Here is a 14,813-nt window from a genome sequence, read left to right as displayed (position 1 = left end):
GAGTGTCACGCTTTGCATTCCCTTGGACCACGCCGGAGAGGCAGAGAGGAGGGTCCTGTTGTGTTTTTGGGCAGCGCAAGACCTCCATACAGACGCCCAGGCCAGCACTCTGGAGAGGTCACTCCAGTCGCCCTCATCCCTGGGTGCGAAAAACAAACCGGAGGACAGCAGTCTACGGGTTATAAGTCAAACAATGATGCGTAGCGACCGCCCGCGTTGTGAAATCTTTTATTTGGCATCACAACACTCGACTAAATTAATTTTGATGGTTGTTCTCTCGCGCTAGTGTAAACCAGCTTATCCTTATGCATGGCTTGTGTACCGTAACCTCCGTTAGCTATATACTATATGCATTTCAGAGTGAAAAAAGAAACAAATCACGTTGTTTTTCGATCTACACGCTGATACACAGCTCGTACAATTTGTCATATTTATGTTGATTCAACGTCTAGCAACGTAGAACTAATGCCAAACTTATCGAGTTTTCGAGCTGGGTATAAATTGCAACGGTTTGCCGATGTTTAGAACAATCCAATTAGCGAAATCAGGAATTGTTTATTTACCACGTTTCTGCAGAAACAGACGCAAAACAAAAACGTAGTGCGAAAATATAAAGTTACAGACTTTTCGCATTCTATACCCACGAGTTACGTCATTTTACATCGGTTCAACAATGATGATAATAAATCAAAGCTGAAACAGCAGTGTGCTGTTCTAACGCTTATCTTTTGAAACATAACAATAAGCGACGTCCACTTGTGCAGTCATTGGAGGCAGCCAAGTTTACAATAAATCAAACTCGTCTAACGTTGATTCGATATAAGAATCCTATAGTATAGGCCAGGGATGGCGAACCTTTTTTAGTGCATGGGTTACAAAAGAGACCTTAATCCTTGAAAAAGCAAAAGTGGGTCATACATTTAATTACATGTTAATGCGAAACTTGCTGCTGCGGCTTCTCTGCAAGTCTTATTATCCTTGGTTGGTAATCCGTAGTTTTTAGCTTCACACATGCAGCACTCGTATCTGAGCTGAAACTATTTGCTAACAATCAAGAGCACAATAGCTTTATTACGTCATAAGCACCCAGTAACTTGCCGTGATACTGATAACGCACTACTACGGCTTTAGTTGTGTCAGACTGCTATATGGCAATTCGGTACGGTACTAGATTAAAATAGGATGGGGCCTTATTACAAATATTTAGTGAAACATTTATTCTTTGCTGAAATGTTTGTTTAAATTTCATTATTTTAAAAAAGACAAGTGGGTCACTGAAAATCTGTGATGGGTCACTTCATGACCCGCTGGTCAGTGGTTCGCCATCCCTGGTATAGGCGATCGTGTGCAAGCATTCTCTCATCGCAAACTTGTCGATTATTAAATCGATTCAACAGCTGATGATATTGAATCGATGAAAACATGGCACTTGCTGCCATCAGGCTTGTACGAGGTTAGAGATATATCATTCATAGCATTATATACCATTCCCCAATAAGTAAAGTGATGCACTTGACTTGTATTAGACAACTTATCTAGTTCGAAATTCCTTCATATACATATGCGAATTCATTTTTAAAATACATTTCATCAACATATTGTTATTTTTTTCTGTCGATATCTGCTTCATTTCGCCAATTTCACATTAGAGGGACATCTAAAGACTGAAAACTGATAGACAAAGCAACCAAACTTTGAAGTAGGTTATTCCAAGAAGAATATATCCGTTGCGTAAAATAAATGGTTTTGTTTCAGTCACAGACAGAAGTAACTGTATGCAATTTACACCAGAAGCAAATCATCATGCAGTGTCTTCTTCACAACTAATCAAATTACACGCGCGATAAACTCATTAGGCGACTCGGCTTGGCGGCTTGGCGCCTTTGAATAAACGATCGATGATCTGTCACTCTTTTTATAAAAGAAACCAACCAAGCGCAATCTGCTCTCACTCCAGGAGCAAATCAATGAAATATTTCAAGGTACAAGCTAAAAACAGTAGAATATCTCCCAAACTGAATCAGGTATAGCCACGAAACTTTAAATACGTTTAGCCAAGTAATATTTAGGAAAAGTCAAGAAATTTCAGCTTATTAGCACGTATGCCCATTAAAATACATTCGTTTGAAATTGGGGTGGGCACATTATGCCCAACCCCAGTCTTAATACGGTTAAGCTTCTGCTTGTTGACATTTATTGCAACTTGACAGAACAATGTGACATTACGTAACCTTCTCGATGTTACTAGACCGAAACAACTTTCTATAAATAGTGGTGTAGTTTGCGTAATGATGATTATTGAGTTGATTATTGAGTTGATTATGTGATTATGGGAGTTGTGTTATGAGTTGTGGATTGGTAGTTGATGCAGAAATTATTGTTGATTGAGAGTTGAAGAAATCGAATACAAGTAGATGAGAATTGGTGCTGATATAAATTGTGTTCAAAATTAGAGTTATTTGAGAAGCCGTTCGTTAAAGTCCTTCAAGAAGTTAGATTATCATTTCACTAGTGGAACCTTTCTACATTTAATTGACTGCTTTTCAGTTTGACCCATTAAACGACGTCATTGAACCTTTCCAAGTCTTTTTCCTGGTAAGAGATAGAAAGAAATCGTGACAAAGAGTTTGCCGCAATAATCAGGAATGCTTTGTGTCTTATTCAAAGTATTCTTCATCTCATAAATAACAAAGTACCATGAGACATCAAAATGACGTAGAATAGCTGTAAAGTTTATAAGTTTTGCGCAAAGAAATTAAAATGAGCCAGGATACTTTGTATTCTGTCCGATATAAACTCATCTATATTTGTCTAAATAGGTTGAATGACAGTAAATTGACATAATTTGACTGTTACAACCGATTACACAAATATGTGAAACGTATAATGATTTTTAGCAATGATGGGACCGCTTGAAGTACCTCTCATTCTTCATTGTAGGGACGCTATGAACTCATAACGAAAATCAATGACCTAGAATTCATTACACCGTGGTGCTGACAAAACACGTTATGTATGTAGCATGACAGGTGTTATATTATATTGTATCGACGCTCTACGAGATAAATACAAGTGAATATACTTGCAAGAATCTAGGGTACGATGAGGCGTTGTAAAATCAATAATCGAGCAATTTTGTTATGATTATGGGAATACAACATGCATCAAAAAGAATCAAATCAAAAATAAATCTATTGCTGTCAAACGTCCTCGTAATCACCGAATTGACATAGTTTGTTTGTTGGCCGGCCAAGCGTAACCAATCAGGCGACAATACGTCTTCACAGTTCAGTTGAGTTTTGTTTTTGTTTCTGACCATCACAGCGAAAAAGAGGTCTAGAAAAAGGCAAATGACACGAGAGTGGGAAAGATGAAAGATTTGTTTCTTTATTATAAAAATCAGGCAGCTTTCAAATTTGATCCGCGTTCATCAACACGTTTATTAACAAACTTTAATAATATGTATTACAAACATGTTAATATCATTCAACGCTCAAAGGCCTTGCGATTGTTTTTCCAGCGGTAAAAGATTCTAGTTCATAACTGAAAGAAGTTATAAGCGGTTTAACTGGCACTTTGTGCCCCTGCCCAGAAAAACATCGTCTCAAAAAGCCCAGATATGAAAGAGTTAAATTAATTTTTAGAGATGTGCATCAATAGGTGGGCATTTGGGAGGAACTCTCAGCAGAACGGTTCAAAGATGCTGAAGGATATTTCTGCGATGATCAAGAAAATAATACTACTTTGCATAAAAAACACATCTCTAAACATCTTCGAATAGAACTATAATCTGCAACACGTGTTACTTAAATTTTACATGCATCGGATTCAGTATTAAATTATCTTTCCAGAGATGTGCATCAATTGGTGGGCATTTGGAAGGACTCCCAGCAGAACGGTTTAAAGATGGAGGATATATTTACAATAATCAAGAAAATAATATGACTTTCCATAAAAAACACCACTCCAAACATCTTCAAATAGAACTATAATCCGCAACATGTGCCACTTAAATTTTACATTCATCGGATTCAGTATTTAATTACCTTTCCAGGGATGTGCATCAATAGGTGGGAATTTGTGAGGAACTCCCAGCAGAACGGTTCAGGGATGCTGGAGGATATTTTTACGATAATCAAGAAAATAGTACGACTTTGCATAAAAACACACCTCTAAACATCATCGAATAGAACTATAATCATCAACATATGCCACTTAAATTTTACATGCATCGAATTCAGTATTAAATTACCTTTCCAGGGATGTGCATCAATAGGTGGGTATTTGGGAGGAACTCCCAGCAGAACGGTTCAAAAATGCTGGAGGATATTTTTACGATATTCAAGAAAATAGTACGACTTTGTATAATTGACACCTCTCCAAACATCTTTGAATAGAACTATAATCCGCAACATGTGCCTATCCGCAGGTATCTAATTAAACTTGAATCAGGCTTGATTATCAGGCGCAATAGAATGCATTTGCGAAAAAGGTTTATTGATGTAACACTACCTGATCAAGCCAAACCTATTCCTGAAACTATTAACTTACAGGACATAGATGAAACTGAGTACTGTCCCCCTGAGGACCGAGAACAAATGCCTGACACTCAGTTGAGAAGATGTAGCAGATTTCGTAAAATCCCTGATAAATTCAAGGATTATGAAGTGTCATACTGTAATTATGTATTTTGTGTCCTGCGGGAAAATAGAATTTGTTACATGTGATTAGTCATTATTGGCTTAGATTGATGACTTTCCCGCAGAGTGACGTAAATATGTGTGCTGTGTATTTCATGGGTAATTGTTTCTTAAAAAGGGGGATGTGATATTGTGACAATGTGTTGTTACATTATAAGTGGGAAACACTGTTTTCTGTCGTAAGCGCTGAACCGTGACTGTACTGGAATTCCAAATTATACATGAGCTGACAACTGTGTATGTTAAACTTGTCATAAGAAATATCATACTAGATCATCAGATTAGTAGGCTATATTACATATGTGAGGTTTTCTTTGCCTGTCTTGCTCTTCTTTGTTATGAGCTAAACGTACCAAGATGTGTTCCCCTCACGACCATCAGCACTCTTGATAACGCACCATGGCCGATCGTTATAGCAAATGTTAATTTATACAATTCTTGAAAATATCAGCTAAAGCTACAATATTATGGGTTGCTGTTTTTGTTTGTTTGTAACATTTTCTTTTTTTTCCTTTTCTATCCTAAATTTTTCTGACTTGCGACCGTGCCAAATTTATTTCAACTTAATAACTTACATCAGTCACAAGCTCGTATTAACGTTCGCGTTTTGTCACTTCTACCTTTTTCTCGACCTTTTCTATGTTGATGTGTATTGTTTTTGCTGTGCTGGTCAGAAATAAAAACAACTGAACTGAACTATTTGAAAGATCAAGACATTAAAATATTAGAAAACAAACGGAAATCTTTTTAATTGTACAAACCTGTGTTTTTTTTGGGCCTCAATCAAGAAGGTCATGGCCTAAATACAAATGCTGGCCAGCCGTTGATGGAAAGGTATGTTAGCTTCGTTAGCAACAGTTTTGCAAATCATTTCCTTATAATTTATCTTGTATTGCATGCTGTCACGTGATGTCTATTGACGTATGGGTTTCATTGCTTTATAAGATTCTTGGAAGGTGTTTACTTGCAAAACTCCAAAATAAATGAACTGTATTTAAAATTGAACAAGAAAATAATTTCAGCATTGCAACAAATGGATAACATTATTTTTTGTGATAGCTGGAAGATTTTTTGTGATGTTGACTGTTGTGAAATTTTATGTTGCTTCAGGTTGATATCTCGCACTGCTTCAAGTCATCCAAGTCTGCCTATCTTAAGCACCTAACATAAAACAACTGAATAACTACCGGAAGTAAAACAGTCCACAAACATCTAGCTGCACGTTCAGCAAGAAAGCAAGGATTAAACGCCGCGCCAACTAATCAGCTTGGTAGCACGACAATTCAAAGCCGACTATTCAAAGCCGTTTATTCAAGGCTGATGATTCAAAGACGAAAATTCAAAGCCGCCAATAAAAAGCCGACAATTCAAAGCAGATATTAGCAACAAAAAAACAAAACAGAAAAGAAACAGAGAAAAACCGACAATTCAAACCGAAAATAGTTCATAAGAAAACAGTTTCAATTTAATTACATACCAAACGCCGACAATTCTAACCGAAAATAGTTCATAAGAATACAGTTTCAATTTAATTACATACCAAAAGCTGACAATTCTAACCGAAAATAGTTCACAAGAAAACTACATGCCAAAGTTGTGAGCAATTCCACGCAGATACTGAGCCGTTGTTCGAGCATCATACTGTTGCACAATGCAAAGGATCCGTTCGTTTAGTTGTTCATATTTCCTTTTTCGCGGTGGAGGATTGTGGCCTTCCACAAGGGCTTCGTTATGTTTTTGCTCTTTCTTCAGAGCGTTGATGCAGCGAAAGATGGATGGACGAAAGCAACCGACAGTTGATTGAAAACGTCTATGCCACCCTTCAATGCTATTGTTGGTGCGATGCTCTCCACGCAAAGTGCGCTGATAAACCTTCCAAAGTTCGTTTGGAAACACAGCAGGTCTTCGATGCCCGTGGCGAGTTGGTCGACCAATCCAAGTGTCCTCAAAGTGATCAGTTAGGCTACAGGTTGAATTCGGTGGTCATATTCTTCATCTAGGCTATTACTAGGGCTTGTAATGCGTTCTCAACGTCTTGTTCTGATACAAAAGCTAGTGCTGCCAGGCTCCGCACACTCATTGCCAACTTTCTATCATCTTCTTCATAAGCTGTGCTACTAATCCAAATTGCTGTATTTTACGCCAAACACATTGCTGTAAATGGAAAAGGCAGCCCGTCAGTGAAGTTGCGGAAAATTGTCTTGAATGGAATTGATTGCAGCCTTCTCAAAGTCTGTCATCGGTGGTCACAGCCTTCTCAAAGTAGGACATTGGTGGTCACAGCGGTAAACCATAATCTCTTCGTGGGAAAATTGTAACATATAAGATTCCCGGATCCCTTCGTCTGTATGTAATGACCGAAAGAAACACTCCTTTAAAAACGTCTATTCAAAATTGTATTGTCGAAATTGGATTGCAACACTGTACACCACTACAAACTTGTCACTACGATACATACTACTTAGATAAAGACGGAATTTTCGTCCAGCTGGCAAGCTGTAAGCAAACAGTTAAATATGCGACCAACTTTCAAGCAACCAATTTACGAATGACTAGAATAAATTACGATATCTCAAACTCACGTACGCAGTTACTGTGACGTAATAGTGAAACACTGTAAAGCAATTCTCAACAGGTATGATACAAGTCTTACGAACGATGGTGCAATCTTGGCTTATTTTTTAGGAAAAATTCCATGACGTAATACGCTAAGATTCAGTAGACCTGAACGGTTTTATATGACGTTTGATTTGGTGAACCATTGTCGGGAACAATTGGATTTATTTGAGGTCGAAGGTTTTTTATATCCTGCAAAAGTCGACAATAGGTTTGAGCAGCTTTGTTCGGAAGAAGAGCATAGACAAGAGGTACAATTGCGCCTAATTCAATAGCATGGATGGTATATAGCTGTTGAAAGAGATGGCTTGGAGCTGTGCAAAACGTTCCATCAGAAATAGCTTTGACTCTGAGAGAGACGCTCAAGGTTACGCTGGGTACTGAAGATGCATATGCGATCATTTCCAGGTCCAGAATCATAAAGCAGAAACACAGTACCATCATCCAATTTCTTGAATTCTAATGGAATTACCAGTTCTTCAGCATTTGACGGCTCCACAGGAATATTTTGTACTTGCTTTCTGGTTCGCTGAATGCTACGTTTCAAAACACGTTCCTCTGGAATTTGAGCTGCTGCAGTTGGATGCAAATCTGCTGTTGCCGCCGTAATGATTTGCTGAGTTGTAGCGTAAGACGTTGCTGCTTGTAACTTAACCTGGGCACTAACGTCCAGAACCTGCTTACACTGACCATTTGGAGCGAGATTATGTTCTCCAACAAATTTCACTGCCTTTTCATTGCAGACATGCATTCTAGCTTTGCACTTGCTCTCCTTCCAATACTTTTCACACAACCAGAAACTTAACCCCTCACCAAGCTTACTATCCCTGTCGTGATTCTCGCAGTCACCGCCATGGCATGCTTTATTCATTCCTCTTTCCGTTTTCGTGAAAGAAACATCCATACTACTTATTGTTTGACTTCTGACTAACTTCAGCATTGCGAAACGATGGACTTTTGAGTACAGTACGAGCTCGTGCTCTCATCACATCACAGTAAGATTAATTAATTTCAATTATCGACTTTTCCAATGAAGCGGATTAATTATCGTCAACTTTGAATTGCCGGCTTTCAATTATCGGCTTTCAATTGACCGCTTTGAATTGTCGTCTTTGAATTGTCGGCTTTCAATCGACCGCTTTGAATTGTTATCTTTGAATTATCGGCTTTGAATTTGCCACTTTGAATTATCGGCTTTGAATAGACGCATAACCATTTTACTTCCAATAGTTATTTAGTTATTTTATGTTAGGTGCTTAAGATATTATGCTTGTTTATATTTTGCATGTTGTGTTTAGTTGATTAAAGCCTTTACTTTAAGGTGAAACAATATGTTCATTTTTATTTGATGTTCATTACAATTTAATCAACTTGATACCAAGACTATGGATAAATTACTAAAGCCATCTTGCCTTGACCTTGGCCCAAGCTCTCCTACTGCATGCAAAGAGTGGAAGCATTGGAGAAAGACATTTGAGTATTTTGTTGAAGAAATGGAACGGGGTGAGGCTAGCCAGGCTGTCAATAAGCTTAAGCTGTTGGTGAATTGTGTTTCACACAATGTTTATGAATTCATTGATGAATGTGACGAGTACGATGGAGCAATTGGTATTCTCCATAATTTATTTTCGAAGACCCCACATGTGATTTTTGCTCGTCATTTGTTTTCAACTACAAGACAACAGCAAGGTCAACCTCTTGAAGAATTTCTTCAACTGCTTAAAAAACTCAGCAAAGATTGTAACTTTACAAATGTGTCGGCTGAACAACATCGGGAAGAGGCCATCCGTGATGCCTTTATAAATGGACTGCTGTCACATACAATCCGACAACGGCTTCTGGAGAATGATGCGTTGACTCTAACTGCAGCTTTCAATCAAGCTCGAACGTTAGACATGGCACAGAAAAATTCGGAGGCATATGACGTTTCTATGCTGGCAGCAGTTACTCCAACGTCTACAGAACCAAACGATGTAAATCGCGAAGAAACCTCGGCGATGACCAAATCGAAGAAATTGTGTTTTCACTGTGGTCAATCATATCACGACAGAAAGCATTGTCCAGCGCGAGACGTAGTGTGCTTTACCTAAATGTAACAAAAAGGGCCATTTTTCTGTAGTATGTAAAAGCAAGGAACTGCTGATACATCTGCGTCTGTCTATTCGGATGCCTTGTGTGTGATCAATACAGCTCCTCAATGCTTGTCTCATGTCACGCTAAATGCTGGTATTGTCCGGAAAAAATTGTCTGCCTTAATTGATACTGGCAGTTCCTGTAGTTTTATAAACAACGAGACAGCACGAACGTTGAAGCTTCCAGTCAACTCTGCCTCGTTACAGACTTCGATGGCTCCGTCAAACCAACCCTTTATCCTGTGACGTATTTTGGCTAGTTGACTTGCGGACGGGGGGGTCGGTTCGACACTACCACTTTGAGCTCGTGTAACTTCAAAACTACGCAAGATACATCAATCAAATTTTCACATGGTGTAGATACTTTATCTGACAATATAACATCAAAACTCTTTTGCAATTTGTTCAATAGCGCAACTTGAAAAATCAAATAATTTGATGGTTGGTCATATTTTTTTATTTGGCTTGAGAAATTGCTTCGTAATTAACTTATAATTGAGTGTGACGGGTTAATTCCATTGTGTAGATTTTAATCTCTTACGCGGAGACGTCGTCCACGCTTCAATGAAATCGTAATTGGCGTCCGACTCGCGTTTGCTTGTTGTTTTGCCGGAGGCATTGTAAAAAAAAATTGCTTTGTTTCAACATTTGCAGAGAATGAGACAAAGTCACAACAAAAAAACTATTTCAAGTTCTTTTTGAGCCACATGTTTATAGTCTACACTTTTTCAAACGTACTGTCATTACTTGATATTGAAACTAAATCAAGCAAATTTTTTTTCACATTCACACTGTCGAATTTGGTTATGCATGATCAAGAAATACTTTGTATTTCACAGCACATCTCAGGAAGCTATTTATTCGTTTTTAACATTATTTCAACGTCTAAAGACTTTGAATCGATGTAAAAAGTGTCTGATTTGCTGCTGTCTGGGTAGCGGTTGAATACAGAAAAGTAAGGTAGCCTAATGGTGTCACGTGGTATTTGAACAACAACCTATCCAAAGGTAATGACTTGCTTCGATAGGAGCTTGTTCCATTTTAGGCCATCATGCACTCCAAAAACAAAGAGCGTCTAAAACTCCTGACTGATAAACTATGTCACGATGCATTCCAAAGTGAAATGTTTCAATACTTACCAACAATGATCACTTTGAATGAAACAATTTTGCAAACAGTTGTGACAAAATGTAGTGATAATAATCGTTTAGTCAAATCGTGTTGGTAGGCTTTCGAAGAGGTCGTTTGCCAAATGGAACTCCCGTTCTGCGTGACAAACTCAAAGTCGTGGCATAACGATACGAAAAATAGAAAAAAAATCTTTTTCAGGCCGAGTGCTATTGTCGTAAAAAAACAAAAAATCACTAAAGTGTTGACTTTTTCCTTGGGCAAAATTGAAGGTTATTGATATTTTAAAAATGCACGTTTGTGTCAAAATGATTGAAGTGTTTTTTTCATGTTGTTAACTAGATTTGCAAAATAACGTTTTCTACATTTTTTTTCTAATTTGTTGGACATGCATTTTGTGTCAAGTTATTTATTACGTATTAGAAGATTTCTTTCTTTTCAAATTTTGAAATAACATTTTAGATGCAGTTTGCGGTTGATGGCGTTACTGCAAAAGCCATCTTTTGTAATTGACACACTTCCAAAAACAAAAGACGCATAAACTACTGCTGACTGATAGACCACGTTACAATACATCATAATGATGTTTTTCCGAACCGAAGACCCAGAAAACCAATTTTGTCGTATATTAGATTAGACGTCTGCAGACGTTGAACCAATGACAAAAAGTGATTTGCTGATTTGAAACAAAGTGATTGCTGTTTCCAATGTGCAAACATTTTGATAAAAAGTAATCAAGTTTAGGCCACAGCTTTCTGGTCCACTTAGGCTACTATGGTCAATCAACTCACGTTGCAAATAACTTGTTTTGTGTAAAGTCTTGCTTGTGAAAAAGTCGAAGTAAAAACACAAAAATGAAATAAGCTATATTTACAAAGTATTATATTCTTGAATGAACCATAGTTTTTAAAAAAAATAGTTTGAAGAGGTTTCATCTGATAGAAACTATAATTTATATCATCGCGAAGGATCAAATAGCTGCGAAAATCACTTCAAGCAATTCTTTGGGGTGATTTTCATTATGCAAACCAAGGTGAACCTCAATATACATATTTTTATGCCAAACGATAAAAATCGTTCTTTCTTTTTTTCAAGGACAAGGAAAACGATCCGTATAAAATATAATTCAATTCAACATATTTCACTTCTTTTGTCAGATATGCATTTTGTGTAACAATGCTTTAGAAAAATTGCTGAGTATGGTATAGCGTTTGAGATGCAGTCAGAGAATACAACTTTATGGTTGATGGCGTTGTTACAAAAGCCAATCTTTTGTCACAGAGATGTATTCGAAAACAAAAAGGCACAAAAGCGCTGACTGATAGATTACGTTACGATACGTTACAATAACGAGGCATTGATTTCAGAATCTTTCAACCCAACAAACAACTTTGCTCCAAATGACACAAACGTCCAAATTTATGGAGAAAAAGATATAGGCCTACACCGTTTTGTGAAAATAAGCTTTTGAAGACCAACATTTCAATGAAAAGTTTGAAATTATTGAGTTGGTCCTAATAGTGTTTCTGCTGAGATATATCAAAACTTTTCAATCCTCGTATTTTGTAATCTCTCAAGCAACTGCAAAATTACCATTTAGGTAAAGATTCAGTGATGATACAATATGCACAATGCTTGTCAAAGCACAATAATTTAGCTGCGCGTGTTTTTCACAAAAGCCAAGCAGTTTAGATAGTCTGTGTCAAGTTCTTTTCACTATCCATCAATCTCTGTTTTCATAAAACATTTTCACAACATCCATAAATATTCATGTGAATATAAGTGTACAGGTACATGCAAAAATTTATTGGCGGGTCAAGAACGCACTCCTTGCTTTCCGACAAGAAATCAAGAAACTTACTACATCAGTCTGTTTGTTTTATGAGATAAACAGAGTTTTGTCAAGAATTTTCCTACTGCTTCTTGTTATAAGTTAGAAACAAAATGTATTGGCCATAGAAAACAACGTAAAATTACATTTTTTTTAGCATAGCTTATCGGATGCTCTCTGATAATTTCAAAGCAACTCAGATGTAATTAAAAGATTAATCAAAGCAACTCAAAACTCGAGTTTGCAAACAAAAGACGGAATCATCACGGTTGAATGCTTTACAACAAAGCCAACTCATGAGATATCTGCGTCGCAGTTCCACGCACGGCGGCGCTCAGTAATCCTATTAATCCGTATAATTTGAAAACAAAAGGGCTAGCTAGTAGCTAGCTAAAATATCAGAGTATGTTATGAAAATCATGCCATATCTCTAAAACTATAGACAATAGCAACGTCATTTAAAGCGGAATAAATAGTTGAATAATTTTTAGGAAAAGTCAAGAAATTTTAAAGCTGTGGATTGCGTAGTTCTTTAATGATATTGTATTGAAAAGTACCAAGTCCCCACCGACCCCCCCCCCACAGGAAATAGGGTTAAAGGGAATGTTGTAGGTCATTGCATGACTGACGTAATGATCAACCGACGTAATTATCCAGATGTGTGCTGTGCTTGCGAGTTCTCAACAATCTGTGTTGTGACATTCTGCTGGGTTAAGATTTCCAAAGTCGACACAAGTCTGCTATATTTGAGTACGGAGAAAACGAAGAGGATCTTGTTGTGTCTCGTCATTCAGGATTGTGTGCTCTAGCTTCAGCTTCTGCTGGTGTGCCATCGCTGTTCTCAAATTTGTCTCCAAACTGCAAACCAATAGCTGTGAAGTCGAGAAGATTCAACAAGAAAGATCAGGCTTTTATAGAGGCCGAAGTGTCATGTCTTCACTCTGAAGGAATAATCAAGCCCAGCATTTCTCCTTGGCGTGATCAAGTGGTGGTAGTGAAGGATGATGAAAGCAAGAAAAATCGCCTTTGCATAGATTATTCGCAAAAGATCAATTTTTTTACTGAACTTGATGCTTATCCCTTGCCCAGCAGAATAGATGACTTGGTAAATAATCTGAAATTCACAAAGGACTGTGCCACCCGGGAGTAACGACGCTTTTACATTTTGTAGCCTACGTGCAAAGAATTTGCCGTTTTCTACAGTTAAGAAGGTATGTTCTTCTTATCGCACATGCGTTGAACTGAAACCACCTTTCTACTTACCTCAAGAAGAAAGACTCATCAACGCAACACTGCCGTTCGATCGAATCAGTATTGACTTTAAAGGTCCATTGCCATCAACCTCACGTAACAAATATCTTCTCACCATAGTTGATAAATACTCACGGTTTCCGTTTGCGTTTCCACGCCAGAATATGCATTCTACCACAGTCATCAGTTGCCTCAAAAAGTTGTTTTCTATGTGCGGAATGCCGGACTATGTGCATTTAAACAATGGTAGATCATTCTTGTCCAATGACTTTAAAGAATTTCTCTTGGAACGTGGAATTGCGTCTAGTAAATCAACACCTTATCATCCCACTAGAAATTCTCAGGTAGAACGGTACAATGGCGTGATCTGGAAAGCAATCCGACTTGTCTTGAAATCAAATGATCTTCTAGTTTCCTGTTGGGAGGCTGTTCTCTTGGATGCCCTGCATTCGATTCGGTCTCTGCTATGCACCGTTACAAATGCGACACCGCACGAACTGTTTTACAACTTCAATCGGCGATCACCCAATGGAAAATCGCTGCCAGCGTGGTTATCAAAATCAGGACCAGTTCTGCTTCGAAAGTTTGTCAGGTCAAACAAGAATGATGATTTAGTTGAAGAAGTTATATTAACTGACGTTAATCTAACATATGCACTGCACAGATGCGCTTTCCTGATGGGAGAAAATCCACTGTTTCTGTGCGAGATTTAGCTCCATGCCCGCCTTTGAAAGACAAACATCCTGTGCATGTAGATCATGTAGAACAGTCAAACCCCCAAGGATACCAGCAAGAAGTTGATCCAGATGCAAATACTAAACAGTTGATTCATTCTAAAGTACCCGGTCCGGTACCGGACATTATTTCATCAGAGACGATTGAGTCGCATCAAACTGTAACCGAACCTCGTCGTTCTACCAGAAAAAATCTAGGTGTACCTCCTCTTCGATATGGTATAACTATAAACGATGCTTAGTTATTTTTATAAGGAGGGGAGAATGTTGTGAAATTTTATGTTGCTTCAGTTTGATGACGCGCGCTGCTTCAAGCTGATTAGTTGGCGCGGCGTTTAACCCTTGCTTTCTTCTTTTTGGTATTGTTGTTGCTTTCTTGCTGAACGTGCAGCTAGATGTTTGTGGACTGTTTTACTTTCGG

The sequence above is a fragment of the Aplidium turbinatum genome, chromosome 15, assembly GCF_918807975.1.
Source record: "Aplidium turbinatum chromosome 15, kaAplTurb1.1, whole genome shotgun sequence".
Taxonomy (NCBI): domain Eukaryota; kingdom Metazoa; phylum Chordata; class Ascidiacea; order Aplousobranchia; family Polyclinidae; genus Aplidium; species Aplidium turbinatum.
The sequence above is the reverse complement of the archived record's forward strand: the minus strand, read 5'-3'. Positions refer to the sequence as shown.